Below are 19627 nucleotides of genomic sequence, written 5' to 3'. Positions count from 1 at the left end.
GAAATTTCACTACTGGCTTTTGAAACACTTAGCTCTCCTCCTTTAAATAGGCTTCAGTATGCATATTCAAAACCCAGCAATTAATATTCTGCCAGCTCTTCAAAGGATTTTACCTGGGGCTATGTATGCTACCTTGCTTTTTGCTTCCCTACCTTGCATTAAAGCTCTGCAAGTACAGACTAGACAACATTAGGGCGTCTCTAGGAAATAGATGAGCCAAATATTTTATGTAAGTGTCACTAAATGTCTATAAGCCAAATAAGAACGTAAAGAAGTCTTTGCAGCGTTTCCCATACTCTTCAATGAAAAGTTTCATAAAGGAGTGAAGCGAGAACTCCACGCTCCACAGGACGGTGCAAAACACCTTCAGATTGGACTGATGACTCTTCCTTTAAACGGAACTGCACAATAAAACTGGGGGGAATATCACAGTTAATCAGCTCATAACAACTTAATTTGAGACACTTGTACACCATCCAACCCACCATCATTACTCCACTGTCCAAGTATGCATATTTACTAACTGCCCTGTCCCACTAATCTGTCCTCCTGCAAATTTCCCTTCAACTTCTTCCACATGCAGAGCTAATTGCTTCTTGCTGCTTTGACCGCAAAACAAGTAAGAAAAATCTGATCACCACCCTTAAGTTTATGCTTTAACTCAGAATTTGGGTTAGGGGTGATTTTTTTTCTGTATTTCACCCCCTGCTTTTCGAAAACCACACCCACACCATAAGATGACTGTGTTTACTCTGAAGAGCACAGCAAAGGCATAGACACACCCCTGCAGTAATTCCAAACTTTGCCAGTTTTGCAAACTAGAGCTCAGTTTGGCACTCTCCTCACTGACATCATATTAATTTTGATCCCATACACCAATCTTGCCATCCGTTGTCTATCTGCGTTGATACTTTCAGATGTATTCACCAGACTTGCAGACAAAGTTTTAGTACTTGCCGAATTTTAGTATTAGCTGAGGTCACATTTTTGCCACAATCAAATCCCACCCTGGGAATGGTATCAACACCTTATATTAGTGAGATGCACTAGTAACCAACACAACAAACATGGATCAAGCTTTTCTGTCCAGATCAACTGACAATTTTAACTTGATCTCTAAGCCAGAATCACTTAATCGACTTTTCTCTCTCGTTTTGCAGTGACCACAGCTAGTGACCATCACCATATGATCTGTCACTTTCAATCTGTTTACCGACCCTGAAATATGGGAAGGAGTTTATGTTTATTTGTATTTACCTGTTCTTAGTCCATTGAATAAAAAAAGAAATAAACTAATGTCTTTTATACATTCTCAAAAAAAGATAATCCAGCTTTCTGCAAGTATGAATAGAATTCCTTTCGGCAAAGGCAGGCACAAACTTTGCTTTTGGCAGGTCAGGACAGATTAACCTGCAAAATCTAGCAGGCTGTATTTCTTCCACTGATTTCCTGTGTTCCGCTCTGCATGGTGGGGACAAATCTGTATTCCTCTATAGGAACTTCTTTCGCAGTAGGATGCTGCGAATCAACACCCCGTTGAAACTGCCATTTCGGTCATGCTCTTGCTTTTGTAAGCATGAGTATTTAATCAACTCCTGACTGTCTCTGAGATCTTCCCTGGCTAAAATCTGTCTTTCCTAGGACTTCCTACACAATGGTCTGCATTCTTCACACCTCATTTCAGGTACCTAAACCAGAGAGCATGATCACCCTACTGTGACCAGAGAGAATGATCACCCTACTGTCACCAGAAAGTCAGTGTTAGGATTCAGGTGTCTCCTTGGGATGCTTAAAGTTAAGCAGAATGAATCCAGACCCAAATGTCTGTACTTTCCTGCAGGCAGAAGCCCAAAGAATGATTTAACTTAGAGTTTAAAGGGTTTTTTTGTTTAATGAATGGATAGCACCTGTGCCTCCCACAGAACTCAAAAGAGGTACCATTAAAAAGTACAAATGCTCTAAAACTGCATCAAGATTTTCAACATGCTCAGTATGTTATTAGTGATATACAAAACTGTGTCACGCATTCTGCTACCATGGAAGACTACTATGTACTTTGCACATCCAAACGCTTTGTGTGCTCTTGAGTACAACCAACTTTTAAGCAACTTCAGAACAGGACGTTAGCCCACAATGCTGTGCATCAAGTGAAATACACATTTCATGTAAAGGATAAGGATGTTGCTTATATGAAATCAAGTCCAATGATACAGCAAAGTGGTATGAACCTAGTTCTGACTAAGGGAAGAAAGAAGGTAGTTTAAGTGCTTTGAGATCTGAGGCACAGATACTATTCATTATGACCTTCTGAGACCATCGAAGTTATTTCCATCCGAACCTGCTTCTATGAAGAAGGTAAAGAACTTCAGGCTTTGAACAAAGGCAGAATTACTTGATCTAGAAAAATAATGTGGATGTTATCATGGAAGAAAACATTTATGATTTTCAATACGGGTTAAAACAACAGAAAATATATTAACCAAGCCCGTCAAACATTTACTAGCATACCTCTCCACTTCGGGCCGAAGGGTCTTCTCTCTTTCCAGCATGGCAATAATAAGCTTTCCCCATTCTTTTTCTATGTCATTTGGATGATAACCTTGAGGAAGTTTGATGCGTCCAAATTCTATCCAGACCTTAACAATTCATACATATTTGTTATTTTAAGCCACAGAAAGGGAACTTCTATACATTTCCATGCATGTTAAAACTTACCTCTAGCAGTTTATATAGACGTTTAATTTTTGATTTATCTGTCTCCTTTGGTGGAATTTCTGTTTCTTTAAACTGTAAATATTGATTATAAAGTGCCTACAAGAAATATAAAAACCATTATCAACTTTTACTTACAGTGAATATAACCTTAGTCTCTAAAACCTTTCCTAATATTCTTCATAAGCTTACATTCTTATACTATTCTGCTTGAGTTCTACAAAAAAGGATCAGTGACAAGCTAAAAATTTGCTTTTGATTGTTCTTATGTTAATAATGTATTTATTGAGTTTTGAAAAGGTTAGAGTAGTACTGTTCTACCGTTGATTCAATTGTATAAATCAACAAGCACTTCATTTGTTCAAGCAAGCTTTGAGTCAGTAAGATAAAGTGTCATTCCAACACGGAGTTTAAGCTGCCACATCTCACCTTCAACTCCACAGGATTGTTGGGAAAGGTTCTGTCGGACATTATCGCGACATGGTGTCTGATCCACTGCATGAGGTAGTTCACCATATTCTGATATTCGACCCATTTGACTTCAACATCCTTCCAAAACACAACCCAGAATATAGATCAGAAGAAAATAATCTGAAAGCTCATTTTTCCTTTATCTTTGAAGTCTGAGGTCTTCACACACATAGAAGACAGATTTCTAAAACCTGCAATTCTGAAACAGTATTTACTTGCTCGTTACAGCTCACATAAAGCTTCCAAATATGTGATTTCACTCTTCAGTTTTGGTCCCAAATAATGCCACTAAACCCACAAAATTTTCTCGTTTAATAAACTTAAAATTGGTAAGAATCAGAGAGACACAATTTGTTAGGTCAATGACTGAAAAGTGAGAACTATATCCTTCTCCAAGTTCAGGTATATTGTTTATAGTTAAACTCTTCGCATAAATATTTTCATGTCCAGAACATGAAATAGCTGCTAAGCCTCTATAATCTCAACCTAGAAAATCAAGTCAAAGAAAAGCATGACAGGAGTGCTACAGAAGATCCACCTAACATTCTGGAGCTGAAATCAAGAACTGTATTAATGAAGCTCTCACACACTGCACAGGTATTTTTCTCCTACTTACATTTGCACTGATGCCTTCACCACCTTCTGGTACTTTGGGAAATGCATCATAAAGTGATGACACATAAGTTATTACTGACTTCTCATCAGGTGAGGAAACATCAACATCTAAAAGAGCAAGACAGAACAGCGCTTTATCACGTAGTTTTAAGAATGTCCACAAATATGCTACAACCTGCACGCAGATTGGATTTTGTTTTAATGTTAGGGGGTTTGCAACAAAGCCCTTTGGAGCCATCTTACCTTCAGGATCCAGAAGTCTGGCAACACCCAGTTTTTCTGCTACAAAAAAAGCATGTTCTAAATTTGCAAGGTTGCTTTGAACAGCAACGGTATTCATGTCTATCAGGTCCGGCCTGTCAAATAAAAACAGTAACACTTGATTACAACTCTTTACCAGTTTAAAATGACTGCTGTATTAGTAAATCAAATCAAAAGTATGGGTGGATACAGCAACAGAGTTTTCATTACAGAAGGATTTCATTAAAATCACGTGAACAAGCTGAGGTCAGTGCTAAGTGATAAACACAAGCAGCAGACAACTACAGCACTGTCAGTTCTTCTTTGTCTGCAAGCTAAAGTTTCCAGCCATCCCTTATATATCTAATTCCTTATGCCTGTTTATTCATGTGCATTGCCATTGTATTACTGCGCCTTGTCCTTTCCACTGCCCTTAAGGAGTTTAAAATCACTCTTCTCTTAGGACACATTTATGTGAGGAAGTTCGTTTCTACTGCCTTTACAAGTTTTTAGTCATTCTGCATCATACTCTTCTGCACATGTCAGAACCCATGCAGAAATAAGTTCAGTCACAAAAACGTCACTCTAACCTCGAAGACAAGTATTCTTACTGAGCTTTAAAGAAACCTTGTTCAAACTGCATTGAAGCCCTGCTTTCAGCTAAACACTGCTGCCAGTTGTCTTGCAGAAAACCCTCAGCCCCATGCACTTCCACCTTCACCCCGCTAAACTCCATTGCCAGCCACAGCTTGTTTTAATGGAATACTTGTCTTAAGCCAATCCTACCTATAAACATTTTCAAGGCCCGTAAGTATTATCCTGTACCAACATCACTACTTTAATGTCTTAAATTGATGTAAAACTTCAAAATTAATATTGTCCTTTACATTTGCTACATAGACCTTGCGATTCTCAGGGCAGACTGTGTTACTTTCTCCCAGTCTTTCAGCACTGGGAATCCTCTTAGCCACAACAACTAAAAGGAAGAAGGGATTTCAAAAGATGCTGAGCAAAACCTCATCCCACCGAAGCTAACTAGAGTCACAAGGGTCTGAAACCTTTCCCACTGAAATCCTACGCTACTGAAAACCAGATCCACACTGAAAAAAGCCTAAAACAAAACCCCCAAAGAAAAAAATATAACATATAAGCTTTAGTGAACAATTCAGTCCTTACATTTTCTCAGTTTTGTTTCTAAAGCAGAACCTTTAAAAAATTGCAACACAAAGAAATAAAACTGTTAAATATCACATTGTTCAAAATAAATTCTTACATTTCATTTGGCAACACCCCAAATTGCCTTGATCACAAAATGGTATTAACTTTGGGAAACTCAATACAAGCTTGTATTTGGATTAATTACAAGGGCACTGTAAATAAAAATGTATTTCTTTTCAGCCATTTAGAATGACTGCTTTCCTTGTGCTCTTTGGAAGACAAGTCTACAGGACAGATAGTAATACTGCACCTATTATTTCTTGAAAGAACACTTAATTAATAATAAAACTTAAGCAGCGTAAAAAGAAACATAATCCTCCTAAACCAGCGGGACTTTCCACTTCCAATATGCTTAGTGGGAGCAAGATCAAGCTCATGCCATTCTTCTCTGAATTTCAATGCAACGAAACCAATATCATCTGTTGCTCTTAGCAGCACAGAAAATCCATGAAAAATAAAAGACAATACTAGAAAAGGAAACAGAGCACTTCAGTCTCCTATTTCAGCCACAATAATGGAGACAGTATGAATAATAAAGATTGCTTTCACAGCACAGTTTTGACAAGAAAAGCAGGCTTCTGTAAGCATACACTGTTGGTTTTGTTGGTTTTTTTTTTTACCTGCTTTCTTTACATTTGTTTCACACTTGATAAAAATGGCCTAAGAATCACTTACGCGGCCTGTTTGATTGCCAACTCTCAGAACAAGACAGGACAAGTTGTTGTAAAAGCCTTGACTATTCCCAGAAAACAAGCTGCAAAGACGCTGACACGATAATCTCCTTAGAATAAAGCTTTCATTTAGATGAAGAAGAGGTAAAGTTTTTCTCACCACGATACAGGTAAAAATCACTAAAACCAACTGCTTTTGCACAAGACATCATCATACATCGGTGCTGTGGCTTCATCGGCCGGCTGAAGAAGAGCCCTCTCTGCAAGATGCCTTCCCCCCTTTAAACATACTTTCCCATCCCTGCAACTCCTACCAGCACAGGGTTATTCCAGTTCCCCTTTTAAGAACAAGGGAAATTTGCAATGAATGCTGCTGTTTTCAGTTTCTTATACACTTCACACACAGCACACCAACCTAGATTAACTGGTCTGTATTTACCCAAAGTCTTGATCTACCAGAAAATACTACAGAAGACAGCGTTTGTCTCTGTCTTGGTAGTGTTTGCCTTTGGATTTCTGAAGCAGACGATGTCTTGACAGCTGAATGAGAACAAGCCGGCTGACAGCTTACGAAGAGGAATAGACAAGTATTAGGACTTGAATGCAAATGCACCTGGTGTTGGCCAGGGGAAGGGCACACTGCTGGGGGCCTGGGGCCTCCACAGGTCACCCTTTCCCCTTCCCAAATAGCAGAGGGGTATGTTGCAAAGCCACAGGAAAAGCAGCTCACCTCCCAGAGCTCACTAAAAAGACTTTTTTTTAACCCCAGAAAAATGTGTCCAAAAACATGTCTCAGGAAGTCACTAATGGCCACATTGTTCCTTTTGTTTAAGAGTGTTTTCCCATGATTTTAAATAAAAATTAAAGCCATTTTTATCTGCCATAAGCTTGAAGAAATACCTGCCCACTTACTGGGTACATGGGAATTTGCATTTGAGCATGTGCACGGGGATTTCAGTGCTGTGATTGCTGATCACCATCCTTCTCTGAAGAACCAAGAGAATCTGGTATTACTGAGCAGAGATTGCGCACAGTTAAGTGTTGTGGGGCTGTATTGTAAGTGCTTACAAATATTCTCCAATATCTTTAGTATTTCATTTCTCCTTTGAATTCTGAAATACTAACAACTGCTTAAAGTGCAGCTGTGACGAGTATCCTTCCAATGCGTATTTATTTAATTGTCTTAACTGAAGTAAGCACTAGATTTAAAAGCATCATCCATCATGGCAAACATTTTCATTTTTAAAGCTAAAGAGAAAATAGATGAGTTTTGTAGAAGTTATTTGTCACATATTATAAATATATTTTATATCAATTTGCATAGCACTATTAAGTGGTTTTATACATAGTCAAGAACAAATTAAATTAAATGCTCTTTAAGTAAAAGACGATGACTCTACCTTCTGTCATAATATTGTGAGTCATCCTTACGGCAGATTTTTCAGCGGGCTGGGCCCTTGCCATCAAAACACACACATAAACATCCCAAACACCAACCAAGTTGGAACATTCCATGCAAAGGAGATGCTTCTGCTGCAGCCACACCTAAGTCAAGGGGTTTGGCTTCTGCACTGCCAGTCATTAATCATTTCATTTTATAAAAAGATTGGTGCGTGCCATTCAAGATCTTAGTGTAGGTGTTAGAAATTAGACACAATTTGTATCAGAAGTGAGGGAAAAAAAGCTGTGATTAACACCGCTTCAATTAGGAAGCTGACAAAATTATGATCAGCTCAGGAAAACAAGTACCTAGCACCACAAAGAGAAGCGAGTGAATAGTATCTGCAGAACAGCATAAAGAAATGAAGGGGTTTGTAACGCAAGCTTTCTACTCTGGAAAGACTCCTTGGAATCAAAGTGGTGTGCGTAATAAATAAAGTTAGGCACATGTGGATTTCCCCATAGCCAGAACCTAATACCTAGTAAAACAGTTCAAGACTCAAACTAGCAGCTACTGCATTTGCCCATTAAAACAAAAGGTTAAATTTGAAGGGAATTTCATATTTCAAAGTGGAAGAAGATATTTAACTGAACTTTTATTTTCCCAGTCAATGATGAAGAAACCACATCCTTCTCTTCACTGTTCCCAGATGACAGTTGCCCAAGTTACAACAATGTTGAACTTCATTAAAACATATATACATCAGAGTAATATTCCACATGAAAATACCGTTAACAGGTTCGGGAGGCTAACTGACAAGCCTGACATTAGTTACATGAACCATCTAAGGTGTTTAATCTGCACAACTCTGTTTCAGTCAAAACTCTGGACCTGATATTGAAAGGACATTTCTTTCTTGGCTTATATTGAGCAGAAATATTAATACAGCGAGTTTCAAGCAGAACTCTTGTAGAAAACATGACTGAAGTTGCATAGCAAAGTGTACACGTCACTGTAGTCCAGTTTGCTTTTCCACTGCTGTAATTAGAAAATGCCTATATAAATGAAACAGATTCTTTGCTTCATTGTTCACAGACGATTGAAAAGGATGGGTGCCAGAAAGACTCATGCATTTCTCAGGGATGGGAAGACTACTGAAACAAATTAAAGACCGTGCCAGAATACATAGTCATAAAATAAATTTTTAAAAGAGACAAGAATAGAGAGAGTTCTCAAACAGATAGGCTTCAACACATATTTCAGAAGGCATCGCAAGAAAAAAATATTATCATCTACTCCAGAGACTTTGGTTAATAGCAGAAAGATTGCAAAGAATGGAATCGGAAAATAGGAAATGTCCATGTAAAACAGAAATTTTAGATCTATCTCTTCCAACATGTATCTCCTGTTACTTTCCCAGGAACTCTACAAATGAGATGATGAAGCAAAATCTATTTATTATTAAACCTACTATACAGTAACACCTACTACTTAATGTATGCCTTAACAGAGTTTCAGAAGTGCTAAAAAAATATTTACATCAGCTTATATGCAGAGTCAACGTTCAGGAACTTACTAAAGAATTTGTCTCCACATCAGGTACAGATCTAAGTTTTGTTCAAAAGAGCTTGCCAAAGAACCTGCTTCAGAAAGACTGAGGCATGGACATAATGGGAATGACTCCTGGACTTCAACTAACACGTGCTGTCCTTGTGGGCATTTCTATAGATGCGCAATGTTTGCAGACGCAGTGTTCTCTATGTTGTCATGACCATGAGATCTAGTTACAGTGTTGGAAGTACCCTTTGCTAACACATATGCCTACCACAGTTATTTTCATCAACACATGGGAGCTTCAATATAAAGGATGTCATGTCTTAGGGGAAAAAAAGGCCATATAGGACTAGCTGGCTTCAGTAACTCAGTTTCAGAGAACTTGGAAATCCAAGAGCAGAGTAATTCAGATTTCCTTCCACATAGACTGATCGCTTACAGAAGAGGGAGAGGAGAGTTTCTGCTCTCAAAAACAGCAGGCAAGTATGATGTTATGGTATTAAGGAGGAACAGATGTCCTGCATCATCAGAATCAAGGACCACAACACAGACACACAGCACACCCCATGCTGTGGAGAAGAGGTACAATGCCGACTCCTGAGACAACACTATCTTCCACTATACTCTGGGCTATCCCCCTTTCACAAGCTCTGGATTACTTACAAAATTGTGGATTTGTCTCAGAAGGATCTATGGGCAACAATCACACATGAGGAGGTTTTCTAGCTTCATTGAGTTTCTTGCTCTGCGTTGGGAAAGAACCCTTCAGTCTCAGTCCTCAATACACAAATGTGAGCACTGATGTCCATGCCAACGTCTGCAAAAGTAAGTTTTGAACTAGGTGACCTTTTTTTGCCTGAAACTCCTTGGCACTGGTCCTTGGGCTCACGTGTCTGCTAGATGGATAGTTTTGCACACTACTCACAAACATTTGAGTAGAAAAGCTAGAAAATTAAACATGAAAGACACATCATGGACCCAAGTGTGATGGAGTATCTAAATGAAAAAGAACCAGCTGCAGCTGTCCTTCAGAGGAAATGGTCAGTCAAAGGACAGGCAGGACTTTTAATCTACAGTCACAACACTATTAAGTGGAGTCGCCCACAAATGGAGGTTTGCACGGAATAATGTGCAGCCAGGTCTGATCATCAGTAGTCAGCCTCGAGCATTCACAGGATATGTAACCGTAGACTGTAGCTTTGATGGAGAATGGTTTTGGTTCTTTTTAACAGATTCACCCAGACGTTGACAAGAAAGAACAGAGAAAGATTTGAGAGCCTCTAGCTTTTATACTTCCCCAAGACCACACGATCTCTATTACATTGTATATGAGGATGAGGAGGGGTGAGGTTCAGTTCCAGATCCAGACACCTAAATTTAGGTGTATACATGCAAGTGTCTATATGTATTTCATTACAGTTGGTGGAAATCTGGCCAACACACCCAGTGCAACCTATCTAGCAAGTTATCCAGAATCTAAGAATTACTTCAGAGCGACCCAAATCCATTGACCGTACTGAGTAGAAGTTTAGGTAACTGCAAAGCTGTCATGAAACATGCTGCCTCACTGAACATGCATGTTTTCAGACTGACACTTGCGGAAAAATAAAGCAACGCTGTACATTTTAAATGCAGAATTGCTTAACCGGCTCTCACAGACTTGATAATAATGATTACTGCAGATTTGCTTAGGACTTCTTGAAGCCTTTCTCATTCAATTAATAGGAAACAAATTCAAAAAGGCTACCAAAATTTTACCACTGTAACTAAGGAGATGCATGGTGTATCATGTCTGGTAGTTCATCATTGAGCACCTGACTGGAAGTTTAAAGGTAAAAGCAGGTGAGAAGTACTCCACGAAATTCTTCTGTCATGGCCAACCGATACAGATTATTTAAAGTGAGTTACATAAATATTTGACTACTTTTCAGAAATATCTTTTTTGGGGGGGGGGGGGGGCGGGAGATATGAAAAAGTATTTCATGTAATCTCAAATGTGAGACTAAAATGACTGTTCAACCATAGACTTTACAATCACATCTTTCAACTAACACATGACATGGTGACACAAAAATTACCCCGATGCATCAAACCTCTGGGTGAGGCTGAGCAGTGTCATCACTGAAGTCAGGCAACACTTCAGAATTCAGGGAAAACGCAAACAATTTTCTAACTGAAAACTGTCATTATAGGAAAGCTTTATCCTTACAACTGTGATAAACCAAAAAGCATGCTGCTGAATACAGCTCTGCATATTGTTTTTTCAAGCATGCAGCAAAATCTTTTCTCAAGCTCCACAGGTCCCCAGCCTCAATGACACATTGTGCTAATATATTTCCACATGATCATTATGACTTGTACACTCTTCTTGGTTTTGTTTTCTCTCGTGTTGGGATGACAGGAAAGCCTGTACTTTTCATGATTTTATTTGCCTCTATAGATTTCATTCAATGCCTCTCTAAAGATGAACAATCGTGCCTTTTTATTCCCTCAAAAGCTGAAAAATTCTCATGTGATCTGGACTCTTCAGCCCTCCTTCGTATATCTTTTTCATAGTTGGGTTTTGGGTTTTTTTTGTTGTTTTTTTTTTTTTTTACAAATTTTCAGATCCAGTGAATAATTCTGAAAAAAATACTGTGACAGTGAGCTGAAGCATTGTAATAAGGGCACACTACTCACAGACACATTTCTTTTCTATTCTTCAGACGTCCCAACATGTTATATCAAGACTTCCAATTGAAAAAAAAATTCATGTTTCAGCACTAAAAATAAGGGCACCTGAGGGCTTTTTTTCCTAACTTATTAAGTTAGGAATGTATTATATACAGCTAATTCACATAATTCCTTCTATCGTGCATGTCCTTGATTTGACAAACAGTGAGTTTAATAAACCTGCTGAAGCCTCCTGTCGCACCTTTGTTAGCACAGCAAAACTCTACCTGTAACTTGCCATACCCATTGACTTAAAACACAATTGAGGCACTGTAACATCAAAGACCTATTAGTTAAATGTGGAGTTCAGCTTTAGCCATACCTAATCAACCCTAATCACAGCTTGGCAGTAAGTTTGCAATGTAGATTTCAAGCTCACTATACACGCGAATGAAACCAGAAAAGATCTCAGTCAGTCCTTTCACCAGCTTCAAAACCAGATTTTACATTCTCTTTGTAATTCAGGACTGTTTTGTCATTACAAAACCCAGTAATGGTATAGTAACTCTGCCAATTTTTTGCCTGTGATAAAATTTAAATAGGAGAAAAGCTCGTAACTGTTAACCTCAAACCACAATGTGCAGTCTACAGAAATAACCATAAATAATGGTTCCTTGGAGTGTCTGAATACCAAAAAGACAATGCAGAAACCCAACCAGATTATTTTTGTCCCATTCCCTGAGAAGACTCCTTCCAGACCCTGGCAGTGACTGCTTAACGCGCTAGCTTTCCAGTGGGATTATTAATACAGTTACCAACAGGGAAGAAGGGCGAAGTACTGCGACGAGTTCAAGCCCAAGAGTTCTTCTTGTGCCATCCACAAATTTGCCAAAGGCACTGCCCGAAGACCACGACCTCTCCCTGCCCAATTTATCATGGGCACATATGCCACCACTGCTCAGACACCATATCCATCTGCATAAAAGCTTCTGACACCTGTAGGTGCCCTGGTCTTTACTAATCAAAGATTAAGAGACACACGAAACCTGAACAAAAAAAAATGGCATTTCTATTAAAAGCTTTTTTCCCCGTTTATTCCCATTTGGCTAGAACAAGAGAAAAGCTTTGATTTCACCCGAATATTGTTTTTTTTCTTCTCAGAAAACTGTCATCTTTCATTCAGCTGCTACATAGCAGTAGGATCCAGCACAACATACACAGGGATCATTTTAAGTCCAGATCTGAAATTAATCAACACAACCACCTGGAAGTCTTTCATCTAATACCTGCTATGGCTAACCATCACCACAACACAAGATGTTAAAATTGCAGGCCCACTTCCAGTACCATTTTAATATAGCCTTTGCCAATAGCCATCAGAGTTTTTCTGAGTGCATTCAATTAAACTGTAGCTGAGGTTACTTGCTATTTCTAAACCCATTAGCTAAACATTATATGCATACTCAGGCAAGTAACATAAGAGCATGTCTGCTTGTCAATATTTTTAATCATCCTAAACACTGTTTATCATTTCCCAAATTGCCAATTCTTAATGCCAAGTTTGTTTCTTCTGCATAACAAAGACTGTTGAAAACACTAACAAACGCGCTTCTGAACAACCAGGTGGGTGGGAAGTGGGGGGCAACGCCACCAAACTCACATTTTCTTTTTGTTACAGATGGGTAACAATAAATCACGAGTTACAAAACGGCAAGCCAAAACTAGCAGACCCAACTAATCTCTTTATTTAAAGCCTATCTCCTAGCATTTTAAGGCTTGACACTGTGTAATATTTAGTTTCTTTCTCATTCGTTCCCCAGGGGTGTTCAACGTGTTACTGCAAATGAGGCACCACTATCCCTCCCCTTAAGGAATGTATTCGTGTCAGCACCTGATCAGCTGCAACATGTCTTAACATCAGAGGGATGCCACATGCACTGCCTGCCAGCAGCTTAGTGTTCAACTATACACACACGGCAAATCGTCCTGGGTAAGGCTGAAACAGCTTGTTCTAAACCAGAACAGTTACTTAGCAGGCAGGAATCTCGCTTGCTCCCTGCTATACCACACTCTGAAAAACATCTGCTTAGTAATTCTGAAAGTGTATGGGAGTTATTATAGTAATATTTGGAGGGGGAGGCATCGTGACCCTGGAAAATTTGTCTTTCACTTTATCTAGCATTTATGGAGCTGTCACAGTGCTCCTTCCTTTGGGGACACATTCTTTGCTGCAGCTTCTATTCCTCTTCCTCCCACGTGAAGCACCCAGGGCACTTGCGCTCTTTCCATGCTGCATTCACTGTTAGCCTCTGTTCCTCTTTCGTTTGGGGATAACAGCCATTTTCTCCTCACTCTCTCTCTAAACTATATACAACTTAAAAGTATAGGCATCCTTAAGGTCTTACACAAAGTTTACCAGTGCCAAAGGCCCCTCTGAATCACATCCTCACATTTCATTAACAATACAGTAAAAAAACATTTTCCTTCTAACTTGTGCTCAAAATGCACCCCTTTCAACTCTTATCACTACTTCCCCTCTCTGTAACATTTCCAATACTTAACATTCTTGTTAGGCGGCACCAAAATTTGTAGACAACTGCCTGCATGTGGTCTCAGCAAGCCTTGGTAAGGCATTACATGAAATAACCTCACGTGTTTTTTTGTCTCAAACCCTTCGTGTGTATACTACAATCCTGCTTGCTTGTCAGACTGCTGCCTGACCTAAACACAGTTTATCCGCTTTTTTCCCTAATCAGTGTCTTTCCACTTTGTGTGGTTGCTGAAGTTCACCTCAAAGTCCAGAGATAACTGGACACATCTATGCTGAAAGTGTACAGAAGCCCAGCTCAAGGGCCCATGACTCTAATTGCCAGTCCTTCCCACAGCATGACTATAGCCACTGCGACTCTGCCCTCCCAGGCAACACACGAGCTCAGTTCAAGGGAGGACACTGACCTCAAGAGGCTGCACCCAGGCTGGGGGATGGAGAGGAGAGCTCAGCCGTGCAGGCACAAGCCCTGCTGTAAGCCCCACTTACCCACAGGACCAGAGAGCAGGGGCCAAGCCTGCTTCATTTAGCAGAACAGACCTGAAAATAGATCTTAAAAAAATAAGGCTTTATCGGGGAACTGAGCTTACAGTGCTTCCCGAACAGACAATATTTTTCACCATACAGGCACCACTGGGGCTACTCATTAAATGCTATTATCTAGTTACACAAGAACATACTGTTCTTGCTGGAGTTCCTTTTGTAAATGCTAAAACCAAAATTACCTCTTTATTATAAAAATTGAAGGAACACAAAAGTAAACTATAGAAAGGAGTGCACACATTTTTTACAAAAAACATGCATGTCTGACGTTAATCTTCTTTTCCTATCCTACAGGTGCTATTAAACTGTACATCTTTCAGAAAATTTTGGTTTTGTTATGTCTTAAATTCAATTTTCAGACACTTTTTAACTGAAAATGCTAGCAGCCCTTATGCACCAAAGGCTCAGGGCAGTCTGAAGTCAAAAAAAGCAGTTTGTTACTTCAGTACAAATTTTCATTTGAATTTGCTTTGCTTCAAAGATCTACAGATTAGATTATTAGCTCCAATCTGGCACGCAACTCCTAATGACAGAAGAGTAACCTTCATCTGCTGTAGACACTAACTGCTTCTATATATTTTAACAATGGAATACACATGTAAAAAATGAGTATTCTTGCTGGGAGAAAGGCACGAACATAAAATGAAAACACAAATCAAGAGCAATTTACCCGAAACACAGTCTAGTGACTAGAAATACATGATAGGGCTGCATGATGAAGAGCTCAGTGTGTAGACGGCAGTATCTCTGGGAAAATCTGGGTGTTACATGCCGATTAAAGTCAGCCTCCAACTTTGAAGTCTGGCTTATAGGTTTTTGCTACATATGACATGATGGTATGAAAGAAACATCACGTACTTTTTAAACTGCCCGAAGCCAGATTTCTTCCAACACAACACACTGAAGCAAATAACACACGTCTTCAATGAAAAATTAAGCTGTAAGAGGCCGATGACATAATGGAGGAGACATACAGAATATTCTTGAATCTCCTAGGCATGTCTGCAGCTTTCACAAGTGTAGCTTTTCACACATTCAAAGAAAGGTGTGGAGGTTCAAAAAAGTTTGAGAGCCGATATACTTAAATAAGAGCACACAATCAACAAATGTGATAATGTTCAGTATTAAAACCTGACTTTTTAATTTGATCATGTGATTTGGTTTTCTGCGTAAAAACAAATATTCACACAAAATAACAGTATGAAAAGCAAAATCCAGGGCCTGCAATGGAGCTCCCTGAGGCAGTTCTTGAGGCCAGTGTGGAGCCCTGTTCATTTCCCAGGGATTTAAATCATGTACAGGATGTTTTAAAATGGAAGCTTTATATACTCTTCAAAAGATCAGCAGAGTAAGCTTCAATTATAAACACAGACTACTGGAACCTGCTGAAAATATAAGCAACCTTCTCATGCGAAAACAAATTACATTTTCCTAAGTGTGGAGGGGAAGAAAAAAAAAATATATCAAGTTGTATATGGAGTCAAACACAGTGATTTCCCCCTCTCATTTCTATCATTCATAAAATTGCTTTCCTTGATTTAAAGAAAACTGCAAAGTCACTGGAAACTCATTCATACTCTTAACAGAGGCAAGAGAGAAAGTGACTAAAGAGCTCTGACAACCGAACCCTTGTTGTTTGAGAGGAAAGAAAACAAATATCCTGCATTTGCCGAGGAGAGCAGGTGACCAATTCCAGTGGGTATGAGCCGGTGCCTGCACGCTGCCCGCGTCCCCGGGCTCGGCGCTGGAAGTGGAGTGCTGCTGGCTGGGCTGCGGGCACAGGCAGGGCAGGGAGACGGGGAGGAACCTGGCTCACCCAGCCGCCACATGCTGGCTGGCTGATCTCCACCGAGATGCTGCAGCGGGCACTACAGTTAGTCATGCCAGGGAAATGTCGGCCTTATCCTGACTCTCCCACGCACCTTGGGGAGAGCGGGGAGCCATGGCAAATCCATGCACTATTCCTTCACTTCTGCATGATAAATCTTAGCTGGCTTGCAGCAAAAGGTGCTGGGATCCTCTGCCCAGACAGAAAAAAAAAAGGAGACTGCTACCGGCAGCCCAGATGAAACAGTTCTCACCTGCCATCAAGAGCAGTCGGGCTGTCAGCCCCGCCGAGGGGAGAGGCTCCCTGCCTGCTGGCAACTGATTCACAGCCCAGCTCCTTGCCCAGCCCTCCACAGCTTCGGCAATTTCCTGAAGTCTTGAAGCTGGCACATAGTTGGGATTTAAAAAAAATCATTTATGCCTGGAAAGGAGGTAATTATAACCTGCCACTCCAGTCCCGTCACCTAGAACTGGACGGTGACATCTCCCTGTCTCACAGATGACCAACTGTAGGGATCATGCTGGACCCATACAGCTTGTGTTCTCGGTGGCACATCCAGAAATGGCCCCTCAGCCATGGTGTCAGGGCTGTGAGCACGGGGTTTGGCTGTCTGTGCTCAGGTTCAGCCCAGACACAGCATGGCTCCTGTCCTCGAGGAGCTGCTGGGGCTCTGGCCCCTGGCTGAACTACAGCCCCCACAGCGGCGCAGCCTACCTGCGGGGCCACGTCCCGGGCCCGGCCTCAGCCCACCCCCAGGGAGGTGCCTGATGCCCCAGGCTGGAGCTGCCCCGGTGCTCCCGGCTGCACCGCTCCTGGCTGGAGCAGTGGGACAGGCCCTGGCTGCCGGGCCCTGCCCTGATGGAGCCTCCATGGGGAGCCCTCTCCCCCGCTGTGCCCTGACACATACAATCATAGAATCATTTAGGTTGGAAAAGACCTTTAACGATCATCAAGTCACACCGTTAACCTAACACTGCCATCCCACCACTAAACCATGTCCCTAAGCACCATGTCCTCACGTCTTTTAAATACCTCCAGGGATGGGGAGTCAACCACTGCCCTGGGCAGCCCGTTTCAGTGCTTGACAACCCTTTTGGTGAAGAAAGAAAGGGCTGACGGCTCTGCAGGCAGCACCACAGTCCCACCCCACCGCCTGAGCTGGCACGCCTGGCCCTCCGCCCTGGGGCAGCATGCCAGCCAGCAGCATCTGCAGGAAGCCCAGCCTAGCTCCTGGGACCACCTGTGATCCAGAAACTGGGAGCTACTGAAACAAGACAAACAGAGCATATGGAGAATTGCTGCCAGAAATGTGTGCGTTTTGTTACTGTTTAACCTACTTACTGCTCATACACACAAACCAAGCTTTAAAAGAGCTCTCTGGAGTAACATACTGTAGTTAAAAATATCAGATGATTGTTTGGAAAGACCATTCCTATCGTGTGAGCAATAACTGGAATTTATCTGTTTTAATGGTACCAAATGACAAAGGGAAGAAACATAGAAGCTCACTGAAATCAGTGGAAGAATCTCACTGATTTCATCAGGAAGGCAGAGTCCAAGAATCTGTAACCTGTCATAGTAAAAAGACACCAGACAAGGACGGCAAACAAACCTGGGAAGGACAGGGATCCTTAGGTGGAGAAGTTATGTTTACAGGAAGAGGATAAGTGAAATGGAAACTGGCACAGAAGCAACAAAATGGGGACTCTGCTCCGCAGCCACTGAATCATCTGCCTTGTGCAACGCACTCGTGTCAAAGGCGCCTGTGCTTCCCCGCTGAAACGCTGTGAATGAAACGACCGGAGCGCTGCCAGAAACACTGCTCCAGCAAAGCCACTGCAGGTACTCAGTCATGTTCCAAGGCACTAACATTTGCACAGCCGGAGGACAGGATTCAAGTTTTTCATTATTTATTAACTGACCTGTACCACAACTACTAGTTGCTGAGCTGTAAAGGCTGCACTGCTCTGTGTATGTGGTATGAGGCTCTGAAGCAGCTCTGGGAAATATTTTCCATTATTCCATCTCATTAAGCTCCTTCCTTTTTTCCCTCCCCTCTCTATCTTTCAAATTTATTTTGTTTATTTTTTCAGATACTTGCCTATGCTATGTTCATTCTTTTGGCTGCTCAGCCTAGTCTTTTGCCAGCTATTTCCCTTTGTCTTGTCAATGTTACTAAAAGAAGACTTTCTTGCTGGCATGTGCCTCCTCCCTGAGTGGCTACCCAGAACAGAAGCATAGTCAGGAAAAGACAACATTGATTCAGATGCAGCTTCATTTTACCATGAAGTTATGCACTTCCACAGATAACTTCTCTAGGACTCAGAGCACTGTATGTTATGCTTACAGCCTCTCTACACAGTGTCTGTGGAAAAGGCTGTACCTGCTTGACTCATCATCTCCCATTCTACTTTAGTGCCCTAGTCCCCATACTATTTGCGTGTTGGCTCTTCCCAGGCTTCTTTCTGTGTTAAGCCAAACGGTCCCACAAGAGAGAAGAACAACAACTATCCAAGAGCAGAATAATCTGCTCAGGGTCTGTTCCCTGGAGCGGCATTAAAACATACCAAATTCGTCTCTCTCTACTTGCAACACTCATACCAAGGAAATAATGTACCCTCAAACTTCCCTATGATATCCCCCAGGGTATACAACACAAACTCTTTACACAAGCTATAATAAAACCCAGAAGTTGGAAGCCTTGCACAGTGAGGGACAAGTCAGTACACACTAATTAGCCAGTGGCCAGAGTACTCTCCCATGTGGTCCTCTAAGACACAAACCTCCTTGTTCAATTCAGGAACCAAAAAGCGTACAAAACCAGAGAGATGCCACCAACCAAGAGGGAACACCGAGCACAGCAACGATCTTAAATCTTGTTTCTCTGCCGAGTTCTGATGCCAAAGTTGGCTTTGTCAAGAGACACCTGTTTTCACTTAAAATCCAGAATTAGAAATCCTCTCTTCCCACTAGACATCTTCAACTATATTTTAAGTAAGTTAATGTAGTGCACCCTTTAGCTTCTAGCCACAGCCACCAGTGGTTCTACAAATTCCTGTTGGTAAGATTGTGGTCACAGCAGCATAGAAAGGGGCGGGGATGAAAGCAGCATAATTCCCTGCTCAGACTGAGAATGTTCAAGCCAGCTGGTCCCATTTTCCATAAAAATACCCTGGCATTTTACAGGAGATGCA

The sequence above is a fragment of the Egretta garzetta genome, unplaced genomic scaffold, assembly GCF_000687185.1.
Source record: "Egretta garzetta isolate BGI_Z169 unplaced genomic scaffold, ASM68718v1 scaffold781, whole genome shotgun sequence".
NCBI lineage: Eukaryota > Metazoa > Chordata > Aves > Pelecaniformes > Ardeidae > Egretta > Egretta garzetta.
The sequence above is the reverse complement of the archived record's forward strand: the minus strand, read 5'-3'. Positions refer to the sequence as shown.